This window comes from Rana temporaria, chromosome 8 (assembly GCF_905171775.1).
Source record: "Rana temporaria chromosome 8, aRanTem1.1, whole genome shotgun sequence".
Taxonomy (NCBI): Eukaryota; Metazoa; Chordata; class Amphibia; order Anura; family Ranidae; genus Rana; species Rana temporaria.
Window position 1 is genome coordinate 98,852,221 of NC_053496.1, and position 24,913 is coordinate 98,877,133.

Consider the following 24,913-nt stretch of genomic DNA (forward strand, 5'->3'; position numbering starts at 1 on the left):
CGGCTAGGACAGCGGTGGAGCCTGCTATTGGCTGCCGCTGCTGATGGGGATGTTACAGGTGGGACTTTTAATGTGTGCCGAAGGTGATGTTCTGTCACGCTAATCTGAAAGAACGCCATCCCGCTCGAGGCTCACCCTGCCAGCCTGGGGACACCGATCGTGACATTCCCTTCCACTCCAACACACAAGTTAGGCAATTTGCTTCAATGATTTATAAGAACACTGTATTTGGTTCTGGGTAATATATATATACAGTACAGACCAAAAGTTTGGACACACCTTCTCATTCAAAGAGTTTTATTTATTTTCATGACTATGAAAATTGTAGATTCACACTGAAGGCATGAAAACTATGAATTAACACATGTGGAATTATACATAACAAAAAAGTGTGAAACAACTGAAAATATATTTCATATTCTAGGTTCTTCAAAGTAGCCACATTTTACTTTGATTACTGCTTGTCACACTCTTGGCATTCTCTTGATAAGCTTCAAGAGGTAGTCATCTGGCGCAGCACCCCATCACTCTCCTTCTTGGTCAAATAGCCCTTACACAGCCTGGAGGTGTGTTTGGGGTCATTGTCCTATTGAAAAATAAATGATGGTCCAACCAAATGCAAACCGGATGGAATAGCATGCCACTGCAAGATGCTATGGTAGCCATGCTGGTTCAGTATGCCTTCAATTTTGATTAAATCCCCAACAGTGTCACTAGCAAAGCACCCCCACACCATCACACCTCCTCCTCCATGCTTCACGGTGGGAACCAGGCATGTAGAGTCCATCCGTTCACCTTTTCTGCGTCGCACAAAGACACGGGGGTTGGAACCAAAGATCTCAAGTTTGGACTCATCAGACCAAAGCACAGATTTCCACTGGTCTAATGTCCATTCCTTGTGTTCTTTAGCCCAAACAAGTCTCTTCTGCTTGTTGCCTTTCTTTAGCAGTGGTTTCCTAGCAGATATTCTACCATGAAGGCCTGATTCACACAGTCTCCTCTTAACAGTTCTAGAGATGTGTCTGCTGCAAAAGGTGGCTACTTTGAAGAACCTAGAATATGAAATATATTTTTAGTTGTTTCACACTTTTTTGTTATGTATAATTCCACATGTGTTAATTCATAGTTTTGATACCTTCAGTGTGAATCTACAATTTTCATAGTCATGAAAATAAAGAAAACTCTTTGAATGAGAAGGTGTGTCCAAACTTTTGGTCTGTACTGTATATATATATATATATATATATATATATATATATATATATATACACATTGTACATTTACATCAGTCCTGGTCCGCAGGGAGCTTACTATCTAAGGTCCCTAACTTGCATTTATAGATATATTAGAGCCAATTTACACAGGAGCTAATTAACCTACCAGCATATCTTTGGCGTGTGAGAGGAAACCGGATTACCCAGTGAAACCCAAGCAGGCACAGGGAGAACATGCAAACTCAGTGCAGGTAGTGCTGTGCCTGATATTCAAATCAATGACTCTAGTGCTGCTATGCGGAAGTGTTAACCACTTAGCCACTGTGCTGCCCTAATTTTTAGAGCAATGTCCATAAAGGTGCTCAAAACTTTTGTTTTTGAGACATAGGTTCAGTTTATGGTCTTTATATGATGAAACGGAAAAGGTTTAACATGCTTCAATTCCAAATGAAGTAGGGACTCGTGGCATGAGTACTGATAGAGCCTACAAGTGTTTTCTTAATTTGTCTGTGCTCCCGAGCCTTTCTGGCAATGTTCATATCTTCTATATTTCCAGTCTAGGCTAGAAGTAAATGTTTAATGCATGTCCCCTGTCTCATGTCACTGCTATTTCTCTTTCATGTTTTAATGTTTTTCTTTTTTTACTAAGAAACATGGGGAAAATGCCCATGTGCACAAGCCATGAAATTCACAAACCGTTCACAACTAGCAATATATCCAGGTTAAGTCCATCACTTAATTCCAGATTCTTTGTGGCTTTAGGCTCAGGGGCATCTCTCTTCTACAACTCAAACAGAAAATAACCAGGCAGCTATCTTTAATCACTGACTTCAGGGCACATTGAACATCTCTTCTGAAATCTGCATATTTTATGAACTGGTCAAAACGTGTGCAGTGTGGCTAATTTTTATTCCTTATAGCAATAAACTGAGTAATGAGATATCAACTGAGACTTAACCCTTTGTGGTAAGCAGTGTGTCACACAGTTAGTGAAAGTTTGTCTGTGCCGGGTAGCGGCTTTGTCCAACAAGTTGCATACAATCAAGCTTTCTACGTGTTATTTCCACATTTTCTTTTAAACTGTGTTGCATTAGAGACTAAGTGAAACCTGCATTGTTCCACTGCTTTGTGCAAAAAAGTTATACAATTGTACACCAGAAACTAAAACATTTCATCACATTGTCAAATGGGTGATTTCAAACCACTCATGTGAAGTGAATTTGGTCATAATTTAAATGAGTGTGGTCAGTGTATAATAACTTTACCACTTCTGAAGGGGTAGTCTTATATATGAAGCCCCCAACTCCCACCATCCGATAATGTCAGTTGGGACAATACTGTAATTGATCATGGGACAATACTGTATATCTGAATCAAGAAAAGGCATCAATAGTTGTTAACATAATCTGTTTATTATTAGGGACCATTGCTGTGGATAAAAGTTCCCAGAGAAAAGTAGCAGTGCAGGAAATTTACTTTCAACCTCAATTCTCAAGATTACAGAAATAACACACTCAGTCAAATGGTGGAGAGAAGTTATATAGTGAAGTGTTTTACAATGTTTCAGTAAACCATAATTCCAAATTTTCTAACTATTTCTATGGGGTTGATTTACTAAAGGCAAATAGATGGTTAATTTTGCAATGGAAGATGAAATGTACAGCGCTAATGAGGTGAATCAGGTATGTAAAGACCAGAGTACATAAACAATGAAACTGGAAATTAGAAAAAAGTGATAAAAGTGGGAATATCACAACATGAAAGATGTAAAAAACAATTGATCATTGGACTCAGTGGTATAGGTGAATATATCACAACAAAACGTAACTAAAAGACACTAATGTTATGACAAATCAGTGTTGTAAAGTGATAAACAAAGAATGATGTAAGCACAAATGGTCCTGTACAAGGTAAATAGGGTAACGTCGGAGATGGCAGATCTCATGAGGATAAAATTAATGCATGTGAGAAAAGTCTCAAAACACTAGATTTAGCTGTCTCCAAACTGCAAAATAGTGTACATGAAAAAATGGGACAAGAAGGTGTATATTGGCCCTGGTTGCGTGAAAGTGAGAACATCAAATGAAGAGCTGTGATCCGAAACTCAAGAAATGAGGGTAGGTACTCTTATCGTAAGGTGTGGACCCATACACCTGTCAGTGGTGAATCAGAACAGCATAGGTAAGAGTGTTGGTGTCACGGCTTCCTCGGATAATCGTCTCAAGATGGCGTCCAATCGTTCCTCACAATGATTGCCAGGTCGATGGTACACACTTTCGAACTCCAAAAGGCTGAATGGCGTCCACATTTCCGAACTCCAAAAAGCTTAATGGCGTCCACACTTCCGAACTCCAAATGGCTTAATGGCGTCCACCAAAAATGACAAAACCCCTCCAGAGATTAGGTAGTAAATGGATGCAATGAGCATGTAAAGTGTAAAAAGAGGCCTCCACATGGCATAGATCAAAATGACCAAAATGGAATTTATTAAAAAAAGGACAAAATAAAAACAGCATGCAAACATCGAGCGATGGTTACAAAATAGGAGTGATCACAAAAAAGGATTAATTTTGCAAGCCCAGTTACATTTATTTTCTCGGAGCTTAGAGAATGCTGTGAAGCTCTGCTGATTTCCATCACCCAATCATGTGCAAACAAGCAAAAATTATGTTTTCTTTTTATTTTCCTTGCACCTGATTGGGTATTCTTTACAAAGGGAAGTCTCACCCACTCATTAATCTGTGGTGAAAATGAGTGCAACTACACTTGCACAGTGCACAGTCTTTGCCCTTAGTAAATTAACCCCTGTGTATCCAGATGACAAGGCTTTTTGAAAAACCAAAAAATGATTGCATAGAATGAAATTACAATTTGTTAGAGACCAAATATGATATAAATGGAAGGCATTGGGAAATCTAACATGTTCTTTTAGGCGTGTTTGGTGTCTAACTGACTTTCATCTTCCCATACATTATTTATGAAGATATCTGCATTACAACTGGAAATATGGAATATGAATCATAAATTAGTTTAGTAGTTAAGGAAAAAAAGCCCTAATACAATTTAGACAGGTTTACGACTATTAATGACAGCTGTTTTTTCTCTTTAGCAAAGACATCACATTTAAATTTGATTGTTTTTATTATCACCTTGTGAATTTTGAAGAAATAAGGGGAGGGGAGCACTATGTGCAATATGACATCTCCCTTCTCTCCACATAGTTTGAGGTGACAACTCTCATTATGAGCACAAGCTAGGATAGTACAGGAAATCTTGGAAACAGTGTTAAGGCCCCTTGGGTTGGTAGATTTTGGGTGTGCAATGGTGGCGGTGGGGTGAGGTAACTTTGAGGTGTGCAATAAGAGGGGCTGGATCTGGCATGTGTGACGATGGGGGTAGATTTTAGGTGTGCAGTGATACATTTGGGGTGTACTGTGGGAAGGGATAATGTATTCTTAGGTGTGTAATAAAAGATGCTACGTAAAGTGGAGGTGAGCATTAGGAAAGGGAGAGAGGTGACTTATATCGGGGATGTGCAGTGACAGCGGTGAGGTAAATTGTGGCTGTGGGGGAAGGTGAGGGATATGTAGGGGCACAGTAACAGTGTAAGGTAGATCTAACCCATGCTGTGGGGTTTTGGGGGAGCAATTTAAATCTGGGGTACAGTGATAATGCTTTTGGATGTGGTAACTCCTGTGTGTCTAGTCAGAGTGGTGAGGTAAACTTGGGGCATGCAGTGAGAGTGGTGATAAAGAAGACATTTGGGACATGCAGTTAGAGGGGATGAATCTGAAATGTACAGTGATGGGGTAAATATGAAATATGGGTAAATATGCTGTGAGGTAAATTCAAAAGGCCATAAAAAGTGTGAGGTAAATCTGGGACGAGCAATGAGAGGATTAAGGTGAATTTGGACCGTGGCGGTAAGAGGTATTTGGTATTAAATATTTTTGGGTTGTGCGATGAGAGATGTGAAGTAAATATGAGGTGTGCAATCACAGAGGTCACTTAACCACTTAAGACCCGGACCTTTAGGCAGCTAAAGGACCCGGCCAGTTTTTGCGATTTGGCACTGCGTCGCTTTAACTGACAATTGCGTGGTCGTGCGACCTGGCTCCCAAACAAAATTGGCGTCCTTTTTTTCCCACAAATAGAGCTTTCTTTTGGTGGTATTTGATCACCTCTGTGGTTTTTATTTTTTGCTATAATAAATATCCCCCAAAAATATATATAAAAAAAAATTCCCTCAGTTTAGGCCGATACGTGTTCTTCTACCTATTTTTGGTATAAAAAAAATCGCAATAAGCATTTATCGGTTGGTTTGCGCAAAATTTATAGCGTTTACAAAATAGGGGATAGTTTTATTGCATTTTTATACAACATTTTTTTTACTACTAATGGCGGTGATCAGCGATTTTTTTCGTAACTGCGACATTATGGCGGACACTTTGGACAATTTTGACACATTTTTGGGACCATTGTCATTTTCACAGCAAAAAATGCATTTAAAATGCATTGTTTACTATGAAAATGACAGTTGCAGTTTGGGAGTTCACCACAATGGGGCGCAGATGGGGTTATGTGTGACCTCATCTGTGTTTCTAACTGTAGGGGGGTGTGGCTGTAGGTGTGATATCATCGATTGTGATTCGAAGGGAACACACGATCAATGACGGCGCCTCAGTGAAGAACGGGGAAGCTGTGTTTACACACAGCTCTTCCTGTTCTTCAGCTCCGGGGACCGATCGCGGGACTCCAGCGGCGATCGGGTCCGCGAGTCCCGCAGCCGCGGTCACGGAGCTTCAGACCGGGTCGCGTGCACGCGCCCGCGACCCCACGGCTGGACTTAAAGGGCAACGTACAGGTACGTTGATGTGCCCAGCCGTGCCATTCTGATGACGTATATCGGCGTGAAGTGGTCCTTAAGTGGTTAAAACAGACCTTCACTCAAAAGTGATGGAACCAGCCAACCCATCCCTGCCCTAACACATTTGAGTTTTTTTATTTTTTTGTGGATACCTTTTTTGAAGGCACCTGCTCCCACTTCTTCAGTTCTCACCTATATGAGAATGGCATCACTCCTCTCACCCCCTCCCCCACCTGAAGCTTTCTGGGACATGTCACATATCCCAGGAGGCTGCAGGACCAGTCCTAATGTATTGCAGGATCTTGCACATGCAACACACAGGGTTTGGGCCAGTCGCTGTAAACTGAGCTGCGCATGGGCAGCTCAGTTTACATGCAGGGTGATGCTGCAAACAGACAGGTAAGTGTAGTTTATTGCAGAAAAAACATTGCATGTTCTCAAACAATGGCAGAACGTTATCCTGTGTGTTACTGTGAGAGGTATATCTGGGGTGTATGGTGAGAAGTGTGAGGTAAATTTTGTGGTGAGTGGGGAGAGGAAAGTTTGGGGTTGTGCAGTGAAAGATGAGAAGTAAATTTGGGTATTGCAATATGAGATAAAAATAGATTTTACAGTGAAATGTACAGTATAAGGTTATTTTGGGTGTACAGTGGGAGACGTGAGGTAAATCTGCAATGTAAAATGAGAAGAGTATAAAGTAAATTTTAGGTGTGCAGTGGGAAATATGAGGTAAATCTGGGGTGCAAAGTAAGAGGGGTATAAAGTAAATTTTGAGTGCAATAAAAGAGTTGAGTTAAGTCTGTGCAGTAAGAGGTCAATTTGAGGTATGAAGTAAATATGAGTTGTGTGGTGAGAAGTTTGTTGCAAATTTGAGGTGTGCAGTGAGAAATGTCAGGTAAATTTGGGGCGTACATTGTAATGTAAGTTTGTGGTGTGTGGCAAGAGGACACACTAATGCGATGCAATGTACTACGAATTTCATTCGTTTTTTTGTCCTGTGTGAGGTGCAAATTTGCCTTGCATTTGGGGTAGACAGGTGCGAATTTACTGCAATTTTACCGCAAATTTATTGTGATTTTACCATGAATTTCAGGAGGCAGACAGTGAACAATTCGCAGAGATGTGAACTGTGTGCTGCAAGTGTACAGCAAGTTCAATTGAAGCCTATAAAGATAAAATTTGCACTGCACCATAGGAATTTGCATCGCATTTGCAGTCAACACGCACAGGACCTTTTTCTTTCTCGCACCAAATTCGCAACGCATAGATGTGAACCAAAGCCATGGAATACTATGCTTTTCACATGACCTGCAAATCTGTGTGTTTCTAAATGCATCCAACCCGCTGTGAATTCGCATCAGTGTAAACCCAAGGTAAATTTGGGCTATGCAGTATGAGGTAACTATAGGCACACAGTGAAATGTGTCAGATAAATTTGAGATATTTAATCAGAGAGATAAGTTAGTTTGGGAGGAGTCAGGTAAATTTGGGATGTGAAGTGAGAGGTGTTAGATAAACTTGGGGTGTGCGGTGAGAAGTACGTTTGGGGTGTACAGTAACATACAGTATGTGAGGTCACTTTATGGGGTATGAGGTAAATATATGGGATGTTTTCATGTGTCCAGTGGGAGGTGTGAAGTAAATATGACACGTTCATTGAGAAAGGTGAGCTAGGTCTGTGAATTACTTTGAGAAGAGAAAGATAAATTTAGGGTGTGCAATGGGAGGGGTGAGGTGAATTAGAGGCTTACAAGGTTAGGGAGTGGTGAATCTGAAATGTACAGAGATGAGGGGTAAATCTGGAGTGTTTACAGAGGGGAGGGGTAAATTTGAGGTGTGCAGTGGAGGATGTGAGGTCTATTTGGGGTGTATAGTGATAAGACTGTGAAGTTTGTGTGTCAGCAGAAGGCAGCCTACAAGACTCAGAAGGGCTCTATGAAATGCCTAGCAATCCATGCAGTATGGCTATGGATCCAGCCAGAAAAGATTATGAATCAGCTGCTCATTAAGCCACCCAGTGGCCCAGGAAGCAGCACTTTTATACCACCTGAGATTAAGGCATTTTTTGGAAGGTAAGAGAGATCACAGACTTGTAGTTCACCTTTGCATTTAGCTGTCTGCCTGCACTTCCAGTTTTCTAATTCTCTGCATTGTTTGCACTGCACTGTATGAGAGAATATTGATGGTGGTGGTGGACATGTGTGTATAGTGTGTATAGTGCACTTCCCAATTTCCTTACATGGCTCATTACTTGGGAATCATATCCATCTGGTAAGAGGCTTGATGGTGGTGGTGGGCATGTGTGTATAGTGCACTTCCCAGTTTCCTTACAAGGCTCATTACTTGGGGATCATATCCTTCTGGTAAGAGGCTTGATGGTGGTGGTGGGCATGGGCGTATAGTGCACTTCCCAGTTTCCTTACAAGGCTCATTACTTGGGGATCATATCCTTCTGGTAAGAGGCTAGATGGTGGTGGTGGGCACGTATGTATATTGCACTTCCCTGTTTCTTTATATGGCTCATTACTTGGGGATCATATCCATCTGGTAAGAGGCTTGATGGTGGTGGTGGGCATGTGTGTATAGTGCACTTCCCAGTTTTCTCACAGGGCTCATTACTTTGGAATTCCTGAGAGAAGAGCTATCTTAATTTTCACAAGATTTTGTATCCTATTTGTTTTTATATATATACAGTACAGACCAAAAGTTTGGACACACCTTCTCATTCAAAGAGTTTTCTTTATTTTCATGACTATGAAAATTGTAGATTCACACTGAAGGCATCAAAACTATGAATTAACACATGTGGAATTATACATAACAAAAAAGTGTGAAACAACTGAAAATATATTTCATATTCTAGGTTCTTCAAAGTAGCCACCTTTTGCTTTGATTACTGCTTGGCACACTCTTGGCATTCTCTTGATGAGCTTCAAGAGGTAGTCACCTGGCGCAGCACCCAATCACTCTCCTTCCTGGTCAAATAGCCCTTACACAGCCTGGAGGTGTGTTTGGGGTCATTGTCCTGTTGAAAAATAAATGATGGTCCAACTAAACGCAAACCGCATGGAATAGCATGCCGCTGCAGGATGCTGTGTTAGCCATGCTGGTTCAGTATGCCTTCAATTTTGAATAAATCCCCAACAGTGTCACCAGCAAAGCACCCCCACACCATCACACCTCCTCCTCCATGCTTCACAGTGGGAACCAGGCATGTAGAGTCCATCCGTTCAACTTTTCTGCGTCGCACAAAGACACTGGGGTTGGAACCAAAGATCTCAAGTTTGGACTCATCAGACCAAAGCACAGATTTCCACTGGTCTAATGTCCATTCCTTGTATTCTTTAGCCCAAACAAGTCTCTTCTGCTTGCTGCCTTTCTTTAGCAGTGGTTTCCTAGCAGATATTCTACCATGAAGGCCTTATTCACACAGTATCCTCTTAACAGTTCTAGAGATGTGTCTGCTGCAAAAGGTGGCTACTTTGAAGAACCTAGAATATGAAATATATTTTCAGTTGTTTCACACTTTTTTGTTATGTATAATTCCACATGTGTTAATTCATAGTTTTGATGCCTTCAGTGTGAATCTACAATTTTCATAGTCATGAAAATAAAGAAAACTCTTTGAATGAGAAGGTGTGTCCAAACTTTTGGTCTGTACTGTATATATATATATATATATATATATATATATATATATATATATATATATATATATATATATATATATATATATATATATATAGACTGGCAATTTTTGAACCAATCACATTTATGTTTTTTTTTTTTTCAATGGTTGTTTTTTTAATGTGTACACATATAGCACTGATAATCATGTTGATTTATCATAAGATGAGTACTAATATTTGTGTATATGTTTATATCACTTTAGATATATGGAAGACTTATAGTAAACACCTTTTGGTTTTTCAGATATGTGGAACTGAATTACAAATATGCACAGTTCAGACACCTGTCCACTTCTTTTCCTTCCAAGAGGTGTTGATTGGTGGGTATCTCTCTGGCATACTCGTATACACATCAAACTGTCATCTGATCCAGCCAAAATGACAATCCATCCAGAACTGAACAACATTATGGCATATCATAGTTACAATATACAAAGGTAGACAGCATCAGCACCATGGTGGCGCAATTACCTGCCGTCAGCAGGTAGAATGCTCTCTAATGTCCAGGTCCATAAGTCCATAACACAATGGGTCCAATTTACCAAATCTGTAGAGTGCAAAATCTGGTGCAGCTCTGCATAGAAACCAATTAGCTTCCATTTTTTATTTTTATTTTTGTCAAAGCATAACCACTTACCGACCACCTTCAGCATATATACTGTGTCAAATCAGCTCTACTGTGCAAACCAACGTACCCGTTCATCATTCTGTGCATGTGGTACTGCGGACAGGCGTGCACCACCGGCAGCTTCGCATACACGCCGCAGGAGCTCCCCCTTGGGTCTGGCGGACTCGATGTCCTCCAGCCACCTGCAATCTTGGTTAGGAGAGACAGAACGGGGATCTGCCTATGTAAGCAAGGCAGATCCCCGTTCTGAAAAGGGAGGAGAGAGAGATCAGCTGTTCCTAGTGATCAGGAACAACGATCTATCTGTACTCCCAGTCAGTCCACCCCCCCCCCCCCCACACACACACAGCTAGAAACCCCTGCCTAGGATACACTTAACCCCTTAACCCCTTAAATCTTTCCCCTATTTTTACCAAAAATATGAAGCAGAATACATATTGGCCTAAACTGATACATTTGTTTTATATATATATATATATATATATATATATATATATATATATATATATTTGGGGGATATGTATTATAGCAAAAAAGTATATATATATATATATATATATATATATATATATATATATATATATATATATATATATATATATATATATATATATTTGGGGGATATGTATTATAGCAAAAAAGTAAAAAATATTTTTTTTTTTTTTTTTAATTCTCTTTTTTTTTGTGTTTTTTTCAATAATTGTCAGTAATTTTTTAGTTTTTTTTTTGGTAATACTGCAAAAAATCAAAACCACAGGTGATCGAATACCACCAAAAGAAAGCTCTATTTGTGGGGAAAAAAAGGACATCAGTTTTGTTTGGGTACAACATCACACGGCTGTGCAAAAAATGGCCTGATCATTAAGGGGGTAAATCCTTCCGGGGCTGAAGTGGTTAAAGTATAACTAAAGGCAAAACTTATTTTGTTTGTTTTGGATAGAGCGGAGAGGGTTTAGAACACCTGTCAGTCTTCATTGCTGTCTGTGCTCCTGTTAGGGATATTCACCCCCCCCCCTTTTTTTTGTACTGTGTGCTTTGATTATTGAAAGTGAATGTAAAAGTAAATCCCAAATCTTAGGTTGTCCCCAGAAAAATAGTAGAGGGGACACTAGTTCTGAGGACCTGGTATCCCAAAGAGACTCCCTTAATGTGCAGTCATTTCCTCTCACTTCCTCTTTTGGCTAGGGGACAGAAGGGGAAGGTAAATCTCCCCAATGGAACAAAGAGACCATAAATAAACCTTACAGTGGTTATAACAAAAATGAAAAAAAGTTTGCCTATAGTTCTACTTTAATTGAACAAGCTAGAAGCTGATTGGTTACTATGCACAGCTGTATCAGATTTTGTACTCTCCTGTTTTAATAAATCAACCCCAATGTGCACTATAACACAACATGCGGTACTTTTGTATTTATAATGCCTTGTACACACGGTCGGACTTTTGACCATGCAAAAGTCCTCCGTGAGTCCGTCGGAAGTCAGATGAAATCAGATGAAGGCTACACACGGCCGGACTTTCCGAGAAAAAACCCCATCTGACTTTTTTTCATGGAAAGTCCGGCTGTGTGTACAAGGCATTACAGTCAAGGAAAAAGATTCAGCCAGAGCAGACCATTAGTTAGCTGTGGTGCCCAGGAACAACTAAAATAGTACAGTTCTTGTTTTATAATGATACAAGTCTCAATAATGCCATCACCTTTTAAAATAGAAGTTGGAGCCCCTACAAGTATGTTGATATGAAGCAGCATTGTTATGCCCTTGGTTACTGTATACACATAGGGCAGTTCAGGACATTGACTTTGAACTGATGAGTGCCCAATTATGTATTTGCATATTTCTCTTGGAATTCAAATATCCTGACCATGAGAGGCCAGTTCTTTCCTCTGCATTGACTCAGTACTTACATCTATGATTAATACAATTCTACTAGTCTGGCTGAAAGTTTAAATTGCAAATGAATGCAACTTCTTTGTTAATGATTTGTAGGAAAGTTAGAGGTTAGTCTGCTATAACTGGGTTTTACTTTCTGTTCATAATTTAGCTCTACCTAAACATAAAGATAATCTCTCTTTGCAAGCCTAAACCATAAATTTTGAAAGCTATCTTTGGTTGGTAAATGCAAAAATAATCATTCATTGAAGCCCACACCACTTGACAAGAAGAAGGTCAAAGACAGCTGTCTAATAATAAAACCCTGAAGCATAGTTATGTCAAACTGCATGGGGTCTTCCCACTCCTATTCTCATCCATTGTAGGGATTTAAATTCTAAGCTCTCCCTAGTTAATAAAGTTCAGATGTCCTTACATAACTGTGCATATGAAAAACTTTACAAAACATGCTGTGCCCCCCCCCCCCACGCCAGGATAAACAAGCAAGCTGCAGTTGTTGCTATAATGTTAAAGCCAAACTGTTATAAATCTTTTCACTCAAGTGACTTCCAGGTATTGCAGCTCCAGCGCTGTGATTGGCTGGAGCCGTGGTGACGTCACTCCCGCGCATGCGTGCGGGAGCCATCAGTGACAGTACGATTGCCTTCACTAACGGCACCAGGGGTCAAGTCCTGGGGAAAAAAGTGTGGGAACTCCCACCCAAGATCCACTCCCCCACCAAAAAAAAAATGATACGCTCATATGCATAATTACTAAACCGCATTTTTTTTTTCGATCCACTATACCTTACTTTAAGTTCTTTCTAAATCCCACAATAACTCGCGGCAGACCTCCGCAATGTCTCCAGGGAACAATGACAAAAGCTCCCAGGAGACATTGCGGTATTGAGGAAGTGACGAAATACCCGCACACTACCAGATAAATCCATATACAGGAAGCGGCCAGTATCATAAAGGATTACTAAGGTTCGCCTGCCCCTGACAGTGACTTGAGCTGGGCATCGCCGGTTAGTGAAGGATTGTCTTGGGTGGCTCGGCTGCTCTTGCCCTGCAAAGGGAACTGCGTTCCTGCTGTGAAAAAAATGCAGGGACTCCATTCCCACGCGTTCCCACAGGACTTGAGCCCTGAACGACACGCTCAGTGCGCCTGCACCGTTTTCTATGGCGCGCATGCGCCGTAGACATCGGTGCAAACTTTTCTGCAAATATCTCCTAAACCGTGGAGGTTTAGGAGATATTTCTTGCACCTACAGGTAAGCCTTAATCTAGGCTTACCTGTAGGTTAAAGTGGTCTGTAAGGGTTTACAACCACTTTAAAGCTCCTATCCAGGTGCAGACACACACCTCTCCTTCCACCCCTCTAACTAATTGCTAAGAAAAAAACTAAAATGCCACTTTTACTCACCTAAATCCAGTTCATGTGACATTCCAGTCCTAAGTCCCATGTTCTTCTGTGTACAGGAGGTGGAATGCTTAGTCCAATACTTCCTTTTGGCTTCCTCTCATTACCTAAATAAGCAATTCACAGTTATGACATTGGCAGATAAGAAGCAAACAGGGTCCAGCCAGTGCAGGGTCATCTGAATCATGCTATTACTGATCCCCGCTACACAGTAACTGTCCCAGCAAGGGACTTGGAAGCTTGACATAGGAAAGTATTTTCTTCTGCACAAGATATTCAAAGTAGATATACCTACCTTCACTCCATGTCCAATTTTTGGGACGTTTTGGTGCATTGGCAGCCTATTAAATTCAAGGAGCTGCCTTAATGCAATGCAGGTTAACACGTGACATATCAAGGTTGGTTTACTAAAGAGAAATAGACTGTGCACTTGCACTATTTTTCCCCCAGAGCTTAGTGAATGTGATTTTTTTTGTGTGTTTTTTTTTTTTTTTATTTCCCTTGCACCTGAGCTCTGGATAAAATGAACTGCCCTTCCAAAGTGCACCACCTATTTTCCTTTATAAAAAGAACCCCAATGTGTGCTAAAGAACATGCACAAATGTAAGTGAACCCCAGTTAAAGGTCAGGTTAAAAGCAGATAATACAACAGATTTCCTCATTGCTTTCTAGAACTAGGCAATAAGTAAGTATAGGAGGAGCTCATTAGCACATTAATTTATTAAACCAACATGCTGGAAAATTTCTGTGCAACAGACTGAATATGAAGAGCAGGAAAGAAGCCCCACATATTCACACATAGAAAGAGTTCTGTTGTCTCCTAAATTCAAGAAAATATAAAACGACAATTCTCTTACTAGTGTAAGCAATATCTGTCTATTCATGGTCACCTTTACATGCAGCATGGCAGGTCCCAGACGTGCTTTGATTGAAACTTAATCTTAAAAACTGTTGTATATTCATATATTAGGCTCAATTCACATTCCTTCACCAATCTTTTCTGAGTGGTTGTCTCCTTTAAGGAATTTTGCAATACGTGACACTTGCCTCGCATTTTTAAAAAAAAAAAAAAAAACCTTGCATTAATCTCTTCTCAATAACTTCGGCGCAGTCCTGATTGATGTTGTGAAGTGTCTGACAAATGATCTGTATTGGGGACTAAAGTAGTATTTCTCCTCTGTAGCATTTTTATGATGCTAATTATACACATTATACCATGTAGTTTAACTGTGTACTAAGGCCGCTTAAATCAAAACATAAAAACAGGAATAAATGGAACAGCAAATAAATGCCAGCACTTTTTCTCCCCCTGTATTCTCTGGGGAAGTTTGCTTTGTAAAGTTAACTATTAACTTGTGGCAGGCAGTCAATTTTCTTGGGAATTTAGGCAATTTCCCTGTGTACAGTGACTGAATGTGGAGGGCCATAGAAGAAGAGAGACTGATAGATGGATGATCTTATAGCTGGAGATAGATTGATCGGTCGCATTTAATAGACCAGCTCAGGCCAGGACATATTTAAATGAAATTGAAACATGCATAACATTTCAGAGGCTATCAGTCTTACTTTATAAAGTGTCTTTAGTGCAAAACTGGGGCAAGTAAAATTTACAGCTGCACAACTGACCAACTTGTTTAGAGAAGGCTGTAAAAAGCTGATACTTAAAAATCTAGAATTATTCAGCACAATTTCAGATTAGGGTATGCAGTGATTGCTAATAACTGAAAAATAAAATGGACCACATACTGTATAGACTGTAGAATATGACTAGAGAATATGGGGTTGATTTACAAAAATAATAAAACCTGCCCTCCTGGCAAAGTAAATGTTCACTTTGGAAACTGTATGTTAGGTAATACAATGAATCGGTGTTTAATTTAAATATACGTAATTATATACCAACAAAAATCCTTTTTCTTTTTATTTTCTTTTTTTTTTTCTCACACACGGTTATTCAAAGTAAACACAGCTTCACCTTTTTCACTAACATTCACTTTCCAAAGTAAATATACACTTTGCTAGATAGATAGCTTCCATTTGTTTAGAAAAATCAACCCTGGTAATGGTCATTAATAATTCTAAAAATCGAATAGTTATTATTTTTTATATAATGGTCCACAATACATGGAACACATTTAAAGTTAAGCTGTTCCAATTTAATTGTACAATCTCCTTGAATATCAACTTTGTTTTACAAAAAATCCCACAATACTTGACTTTGGGGTACTGTAAATCTAAATGAGATCTCACAATAGTTGTACAAGTAGATTGAAATATGTGTGGTCAGCAAATAGATTGATAGATTTTTTTCTAAGCAATGCTAGGAATCTGAGCATTTTTCAGGTTTCCTTGTTTTGTTGTCTCTTACTATACTATAAAGCAATACTATAATCTATTTTATTCTTTTAATTGTTCTATTACTTGCTTGCATTTTGCTGAGGCCTACTAAAGGACTACCTACCTTAGGTCTGGTCATTCACAGGTAAATTTGGACAGTTTAACTCCATGGGAAACCATCAGTGTTGTCAGAGAATAATGCTGTATTATCATTAAAGGGGTTGTAAAGGTTTGTTTTTTATTTTCTAAATAGGTTCCTTTAAGCTAGTGCATTGTTGGTTCACTTACCTTGTCCTTCAATTTCCCTTCTAAATGTTTTTTTTCTTTGTTTTCTTCGTCTGAATTTCTCACTTCCTGTTTCTCCTCAGTAAGGTGTTCAGTAAGCTGTTCTAAATGACTTTCCACCGCTCGGATGAAGCTTACAGAGGACAAACAGGAAGTAAGAAATTCAAACAAAGAAAAAAAACATTTAGAAGGGAAATGGAAGGAAAAGGTAAGTGAACCAACAATGCACTAGCTTAAAGGAACCTATTTAGAAAATAAAAGACGAACCTTTACAACCCCTTTAAGTTGTATTTGGGCCTCTGCCATTGGGGAGTCTCAGAAATTAGGCTACTTTATGCAAAAGATTCACTTATCCCCCTCTGCAATTGATCTGTTGATGTAGTAATAAATAGTATCCGAGGTGACTTACAACATAGATAGCTGTACAGTCCAAAATGCCACAGTTGTTTGCAACGACCATGAGTCTCTGTGACCTATGTAACAAGTCTGATTAGCTTCTACAAGTTACAAAATACAGAATAGATTAGGCATGATTCTCAGTAACACAGTAGTCTAACGTACTATCACAAAACCACTTCCATAGGAAATCTGGTATTGATAATACCATTTACCATTTACCATTAAACAGGTGTCTTCCCATTTTAAAGTAGCTTATTCTTTATTAGCTGTGTAAATCTCTAACAGACTCAAAATATTTGAAAAAAGTATACCCACGATAACACCTTTAGGCTGAATGGGAATGCCAAAGCCTTTTATATGAGATATAGGCGATCACAAATTATATTTTGCACTAGCGCCCAAAGGCTTTTAGTTACTCTTATTTAGGGCCAGTTCACACCAGACGCAGTTCCATTCAGTTCCGTGTGCTTTTTTTTCTGCACAAAATGCATGCACAGTGTTTTACATGTATTCCAATTGCTCTAGTTGGCTCTAGTTCACACCATGCAGTCAGTTTCCGGTCAGTTTCTGCACCGGAAACTGACCGGAAACTGACTGCATTATGTGAACTAGAGACAACTAGAGCCACTGGAATACATGGAAGACACTGTGCATGCATTTTTAGTGCAGAAAAAAAGCACACAAAACTGTACGGAACTGCGTCTGGTGTGAACTGGCCCTTAATGTATTTTTTTTGAGGCCAGAGAAGACAAGTGCAGACGCAAACCTTTGTTGCTATGCCACCACATCACAAGATTGGGCACTATCTGGTTATTTTTTGTGTTCCCTTCACTTTTTTATATTACAATCTACTACACTGTGATTTACACCTCAGAGGAAAAGAATCTTCAGGCATGCTGGAAAATCTCTAAGAAAGGAAAAAAGGAAGGAAGAAAGGAAAGAAAGGAAGAAAAGAAAAGAAAAGAAAAGAAAAGAAAGAAAGAAAGAAAGAAAGAAAGAAAGAAAGAAAGAAAGAAAGAAAGAAAGAAAGAAAGAAAGAAAAAAGAAAGAAAGAAATGGAAAGGATAGAAGGGAGGAAGGATAGATAGATAGATAGATAGATAGATAGATAGATAGATAGATAGATAGATAGATAGATAGATAGATAGATAGATAGATAGATAGATAGATAGATAGATAGATACATAGATAGATAGATAGATAGATAGATAGATAGATAGATAGATAGATAGATAGATAGATAGATAGATAGATAGATAGATAGATCAAGGTTATTTACCCCTCCCAAAAGAAAACTTGCATGAACCTACATAAACATGCATGACACATCAGGTTTTTTTTTCCTTTCCGTGTTTCCATGTTCCATTTTAAGTTATGACTAAGCATTGGTTTTCAATGTGAAACTAGTTAGCTCTATTACCCCACTGTTTGCTGTTTTTTTTTTGCTTTGCTTATGTCTTTCCTCCCATTTATTCCATTTTGAGTTTGTTTCCTTTTAGGTAGCTATACAGGAAGTAAGAGTGAATCTCTCCAAAGTAAAAAATAATATGTAGGCAGCTGTCATTGGAACAATTGTCCCCATTGGAAAATCTCCCCTCTATAGTCTTATGGCAATTCAAAGGAGGATAGGATATCCCATCATTTTCTGTTCTGGTGACAGTGATCTCTGGGACAAAAAGAGAAAATAAATTTCTCTAAATTCAAAACAATTAAAAGATTGCAGGGATTCTAACCCATCACCAATCTATCCAGCCACCCCATGGATAGTTACATGTTATGCTGGGTTCTTACATATTGTGCAGCATGATCTCTTCACCTATCTCCCTACCTGCTATCATGTTGTGTAATGCTCTCTGCTGATGTTTGTATTACATTGTGATGAGTGTGAAAAGGATAGCGACACTCTCCTTGTTGAAGCAGAAGGAAAACTCTGTGGTGGAGTGTGGATCCCGAATTTCTGCCTGAGATATCTTACCACTTTAAGAAGAAAGAAAAAAACAGTGATTCAGCCTACCAAAGTCTCTTAAGATTTCATTGTAAAAGTGAAATATCAGTTTTGGGTACAGCAAACATGTATCCATTTATATCCTTTTTTATATCAGAGCCAGTAAAGGCACTGAGAAATACTTTGTCTGTCTCCTCATAGACCTCATTAGCATGTAAGCTCCTCAGGGCAAATACTTTTTTTTATGTCTTCCTTCTTTTTTTAGTTTTATAGCATTTTTTACTCTCTATAGTATTTACCTGTTAATTGTGCTGCGAGCTGAGCTGACAGGGTGCATAAAATGAGCAGAACAAATATAATTAAACTTTAAAATTATTAAAATAATTTCACACATCCTTCTATTGTAACAGATGAAAAGGATAGAAAGTTTTAGGTTAGGGAGTCTGCTACCTGAATTGTCTTTTCCTCTTTATGACAATCATTTAAAAAGTCTAGAATAGGTAGGCTGAGTGCAATGCCTTTGCATTGTTATAGCCATAAAATGCCACCACTCCTGTCTGCTAATTGGAACACATTTCCTGATCAATTCACCTGAAAGGTAACCTGTCTTTTCTGGGGATGGGGCCTTTTCTTTCCCCAGAGGAACAATGACATCTCCCACAAGTTCAGATCCAGTCCTGGTGCCCTTTCCTGTCTCCTGCCCTCACCCTCTGTTTATTTGCCCTGTCTCCTGATTATTGAGGATGAGAGTGTATAAACTTGTAACTGGTCTGCACCAGAGGGATCTTCTATTCCCTGTTATCCATTCTCCCATGACCGATTAAACATCAACTAGTTAAATAAAAATTAATATCAACTTCTAATGTCATGTTGTTTATAACTAATGAACTGATTAGGGGATAAACACATCAGCAAGACATTTCAGCTCCCTGTCTACTATCAGAAATATGGTTAAATTAGATTAAATCTATTTTTTTTACTTGTTAACACTTAAATGTCTCTATTTGGCTGCTCAAGATGCATCTTTATACCTGTAAAGAGATTGCTGTTAAATTTTAATGACATGTTTATATTATTTTTTTTTCATTTAATATTAATGATGTAATATTGTGATTTTCTGGGTGAAAAAAATGACAATTTTAAATAAGAGTCGATGCAGAGTAATATATTAATTATTATTTATTATGTAATACTTCAATAAATATTGTAAAGGGGGAAGCAATGATGAATATAATTAAAAACTATTTGTTTTTATTTATTTTAAAATATTTAAATATGAATTAAATGTAAGTGTATTTTCTCAATAATAATTACAGGGAAAAATAAAACGAAACTTCTATTTTAGTTAGCAGTAGGTAACTTTTAGCTATAAATAAAAATCTTCTTAATTAGAAAAAATAATTATAATGTCCATCTGGTTGTAGAATCAGTGTTTTCTTGCATTTAAATAGAGTGAATCATTTAGTATCCTGGACCCTGATGTGTATACAAGTACGTTCCCAACCTGTAAGCAATGTTTGCCCACAAGCTGCACCACTCTCAATAAAGTAAAAGCGCAAATGGGCTTTTTAAACCAATTTAGCAAACGCATAAATGCAATTTTAATGAAGAATCAATGTGGAAATAGTTCATTTGTCTTAAGAATCCATCTGTGAACCTGACAGAGACTCTAAAGCCGTTAAATCAATAGGGAAAAAAATCTTTAAGGTGGTAAAAGAAGCAGATTGTCCCGGGTGTGTGTGTGGTGATTTGTCTTCTTTCCTGGGGTTGAGGTCGGGAAGGGGTGGGTAAGGTTGCCTGCTCTTGTACTGGATGGCGCTGCCAGCATTGTGCGGTAGGTGAGTGCAAGGCTTTGACGCTTCTATGTCAACCAAGAAGTCTTCTCCAGGACCCTAAAGTTACCAAAACATAACCAACGCATTGTTTAGCCCTTCAAAGCTATCTGGGGTGCTTTCGGGAGTTTATTTTTAGTTTGATTATTTACTTTCCCTTTCTCAGTCCCACTCCAATGGAAGCCTATGGGACTTTTCATGGGATCGAAACAGTTTAGCTGTGGATGGCTGGTCCGATAGCTTGGCACCCAGCTGAGAGGCCGAGCGTACCTCCTGGTGTGGTGCCTGTGATAGAAGGGGCCATTAATCAGGGTGGACACAGCTCACAGCACTCAGTGCCCAGCTATGGAGATCTCAGGATGCCAGGCAATGCCATCTCTTTCTGGGTGAAGTCTGCTGTGAGACTTTTCCAAGGGCAAGACATTTCACCAAGTCATCCTTCTAGAACTGTGACAAGGTCGCCTTGGTGTTTAAAACTTTTTGATCTATAAAAATAAAAGTGCGGATTTCTCCTTTTTAATCTACACTTGGATGTGTTTATCTACTATGTGTGCTTTTCTGTTTATTTACTATTATCTGTGTGCTTTTCTGTTTATTTACTATTATCCTCAACTGTTTCCAAATAATGCGCTGAAAGCCGCCTCACTTCTAACTTTTTAGCGATCGTTTCTCTCTGTTTTATTTGATCTTCACTTATCTAACTTTTTAGATTTTAGACAATAAATAAATACTGTTCATAAAAGCATCAATTGATCTGTTGCCTTTATTATTTTTTCTGTGCCAAGTCCTGATAACTTAGTCCACCATAACTTTTTTGCCATTTGGTTTCAGTTTGGTTCTGAATTACTAACCCTTCCAGAGATTTTAATACATTATATTTTTTTTTGATAAATCCTATTGTAAATAGGGAAAGTTTTCTGAAGGTTGCACCTCCAGAGAGTGTGGTGTGTCCAGGTGACAGCTGTCAGTCTGTCTATATATCTCTGGGTACCTCTCTCCAGGTATAATAACACAGTGCCTGGTGACGAACCCAGAAGGGGAAAAGAAAATATTGGAAGCCATACTAATTGTTTTCTCCAGGCTCGGTCCAGGTAAACTTGGTACACCCCCTCCCCCCCCCTTTTCCCATCCTTTAAGTGTGTACTGAGGATCTGTGAAATCCCTTCTGCATTTCAGCTTTAAATAGGGAGATCAATAGAAAACAGTTGTAATGATACAATTAATTATGGCAAAATTAAAAGCGAGTAGAAAATCAATCTCTGATGGTGTTGAAGATGAAATTAAATTGATAGTCCATCTGTTCACCCCGCAGACCGTATAAATATGCAACCCAAGGACAGAGCTAATGGGATCAGCCTGGCTGGGACTGCACACAGCTCCCCCTGATCCTCTTCTCCTCCCCGTCCCATCTTCAGCCTGCTGCCTGCTCTCTTCTTTGTTTGCCTCTCCTTTCCTCAAGTCGTTTAACCCCATCCTGTGCACCAACCATAGAAATTCATAGAAATGGATACACGACATGGTTTTGTCTTTCTGATCAGGGTCGGTGCCCTGTACAGCCTGTCACCCTGCTCACTAGTAGATCCTGGCCAGCTATGACCCATCTCCATCCAATGACCCCTTCAGATCCCTACTCTATTAACCCTGAGATGACTGCCCTGCACCGTCTTGTCGGCTTCATTCCCTCCTCTGTTTGTTTTGATTTTTATGTCAGCTGCCTCTCTTTCTCTTGGCTCTAGTGACATGCTGTGGAGGAGATGAGATCTAGACACAAACGCGGCCAAAACTCTTTCCCAATAGTCAAACTTCCATGCTGGGGGGGGGGGGGGCTTTTAACCCGTTCGCTGCCATGGGGGCTACCTACCCCACCCTGATCATTGCCTGAAAGTGAACAGGTACTGAAGTGAGCAATACAGGTGTATGCGAGACCTGGACTTGGTCTGGAAGAGAAAGGAAAAAGAATATATAGTGAAAATAACCCAGACACAAAAATAAACATGCATTTTTATTAGGAAGTATCAACAAAACAAGGAGAGATAGATAGATAGATAGATAGATAGATAGATAGATAGATAGATAGATAGATAGATAGATAGATAGATAGATAGATAGATAGATAGATAGATAGATAGATAGATTTGAAAGAAAGAAATCAACTACATAAATATATATATATTACTTTGGTTCATTAAAATATATCTTATACAAAACTTTTATTTTCTTTTAGATACAGTAGGGAATGATTAAAAGCCTCGTTCAATAATTGGTCGAAACATAAAAAGATGGATAAAAACGATAGATAGATAGATAAATAGATAGATAGATAGATAGATAGATAGATAGATAGATAGATAGATAGATAGATAGATAGATAGATAGATAGATTTGAAAGAAAGAAATCAACTACATAAATATATATATTACTTTGGTTCATTAAAATATATCTAATACAAAACTTTTATTTTCTATTAGATATAGTAGGGAATGATTAAAAGCCTCGTTCAATAATTGGTCGAAAACATAAAAAGATAGATAAAAAAGATGATAGACAGTTTATAGAGGGGGATAGATAGATAGATAGATAGATAGATAGATAGATAGATAGATAGATAGATAGATAGATAGATAGATAGATAGATAGATAGATAGATAGATAGATAGATAGATAGATAATATAAAGTGTACTTCCCTGTAATCCCAGTTACCTGTCCCTCTATACTCCCCGTTGGTAGGCTTCTTGTAACTCCTAAATGAGCGCTGTTTAAATCCGACATTCTAAATATGCCTTTTATTCTGTAAGTGGCTTGTTGTCAGGATTTTAGGATAAAGAATTAGCAAATGATCCGACTGACCCTTCTCCTCCCACCGCCCATCCAGGCAGCCTGGGGCCACAAGCCTCCACACCAATTGGATGTATTAATTGATGTACTGAAAAGAGGATGACTACCGCTTCTGTTATATATGTTTCTACAACAGTAAATACTACCAACTTTGTAGGATCTGTTAATAATATATCGCAAAGATAAATAAATAAATAAAAAAAAACACGACAGCAAAAAAAGAAGAATAATAGTTTAATAAGGCATTTAAACCAATCCACAACCGCACTGAGCTCAAATAGTACAGAAGTTACAAATACAATAGTTATTTTAAGTTTTCTAAATACCGAGGTCATAAAATCAAACTTATTCGCTGATAAACAAACAATGCCCCCCAAATGATCGTCTCTTTGGGACAGCCATTGCTGCTTTATTATTGGAAGACACAAAGATGCGACAACGAATCGATCTGATGCAGGCTAATAGGCAGAAGAAGATAGAGAATAGTATTAGGAGTAGGACACAGGATCTGCCTCCCATATACACCCAGCACTAGGCAGAGAAAGTGAACTTACACAAGTGCCGGTCAGCAGGGGACACTTATATAGGACAGGTGACAGGAAGACCTGTGAGGGACACAGAGCTAGGGAAAGAGTTAGCGATTGTATGGAAAGGAAATGTTACATATGTGAATCAAACCTTATCAGATCAGGTCACAGATCTCCCTCCCGGTGTGGATGGTGTGTGTCCACCTGCTTGTAGCAGAGTCTCCATCAGGCTCAGCGTGCTGGGAGGATATGATGGCTGATCACTTGTACACATACTCCCTCCCCTCCTCTCCCTCTCATCCTTCATCCACTCCAATTCACTGTCCCCCTCACTGAGAAACCTCTACAACATACCCGACAACTCCATACAAACCACATCTACCTGGCCTTCACAGTCACCCAAAATCCCCAGACCCCCTGCACCCTCTTTACCCCTTGCTCTCTCTCTCTACCCCCTGCTCTCCCTCTATATACCCCCTGCTCTCCCTCTATATACACCTGCACCCTCTTTACCCCTTGCTCTCTCTACCCCCTGCTCTCCCTCTATATACCCCCTGCTCTCCCTCTATATACACCTGCACCCTCTTTACCCCTTGCTCTCTCTACCCCCTGCTCTCCCTCTATATACCCCCTGCTCTCCCTCAATATACACCTGCACCCTCTTTACCCCTTGCTCTCCCTCTATATACCCCCTGCACCCTCTTTACCCTTTGCTCTCTCTCTCTCTCTCTCTCTCTCTCTACCCCCCTGCTCTCCCTCTATATACCCCCTGCTCTCCCTCTATATACCCCCTGCTCTCCCTCTATATACCCCCTGCTCTCCCTCTATATACCCCCTGCTCCCTCTTTACCCCTTGCTCTCCCTCTATATACCCCCTGCTCTCCCTCTATATACCCCCCTGCTCTCCCTCTATATACCCCCTGCTCTCCCTCTATATACCCCCTGCTCTCCCTCTATATACCCCCTGCTCCCTCTTCACCCCTTGCTCTCTCTCTACCCCCTGCTCTCCCTCTATATACCCCCCTACTCTCCCTCTATATACCCCCTACTCTCCCTCTATAT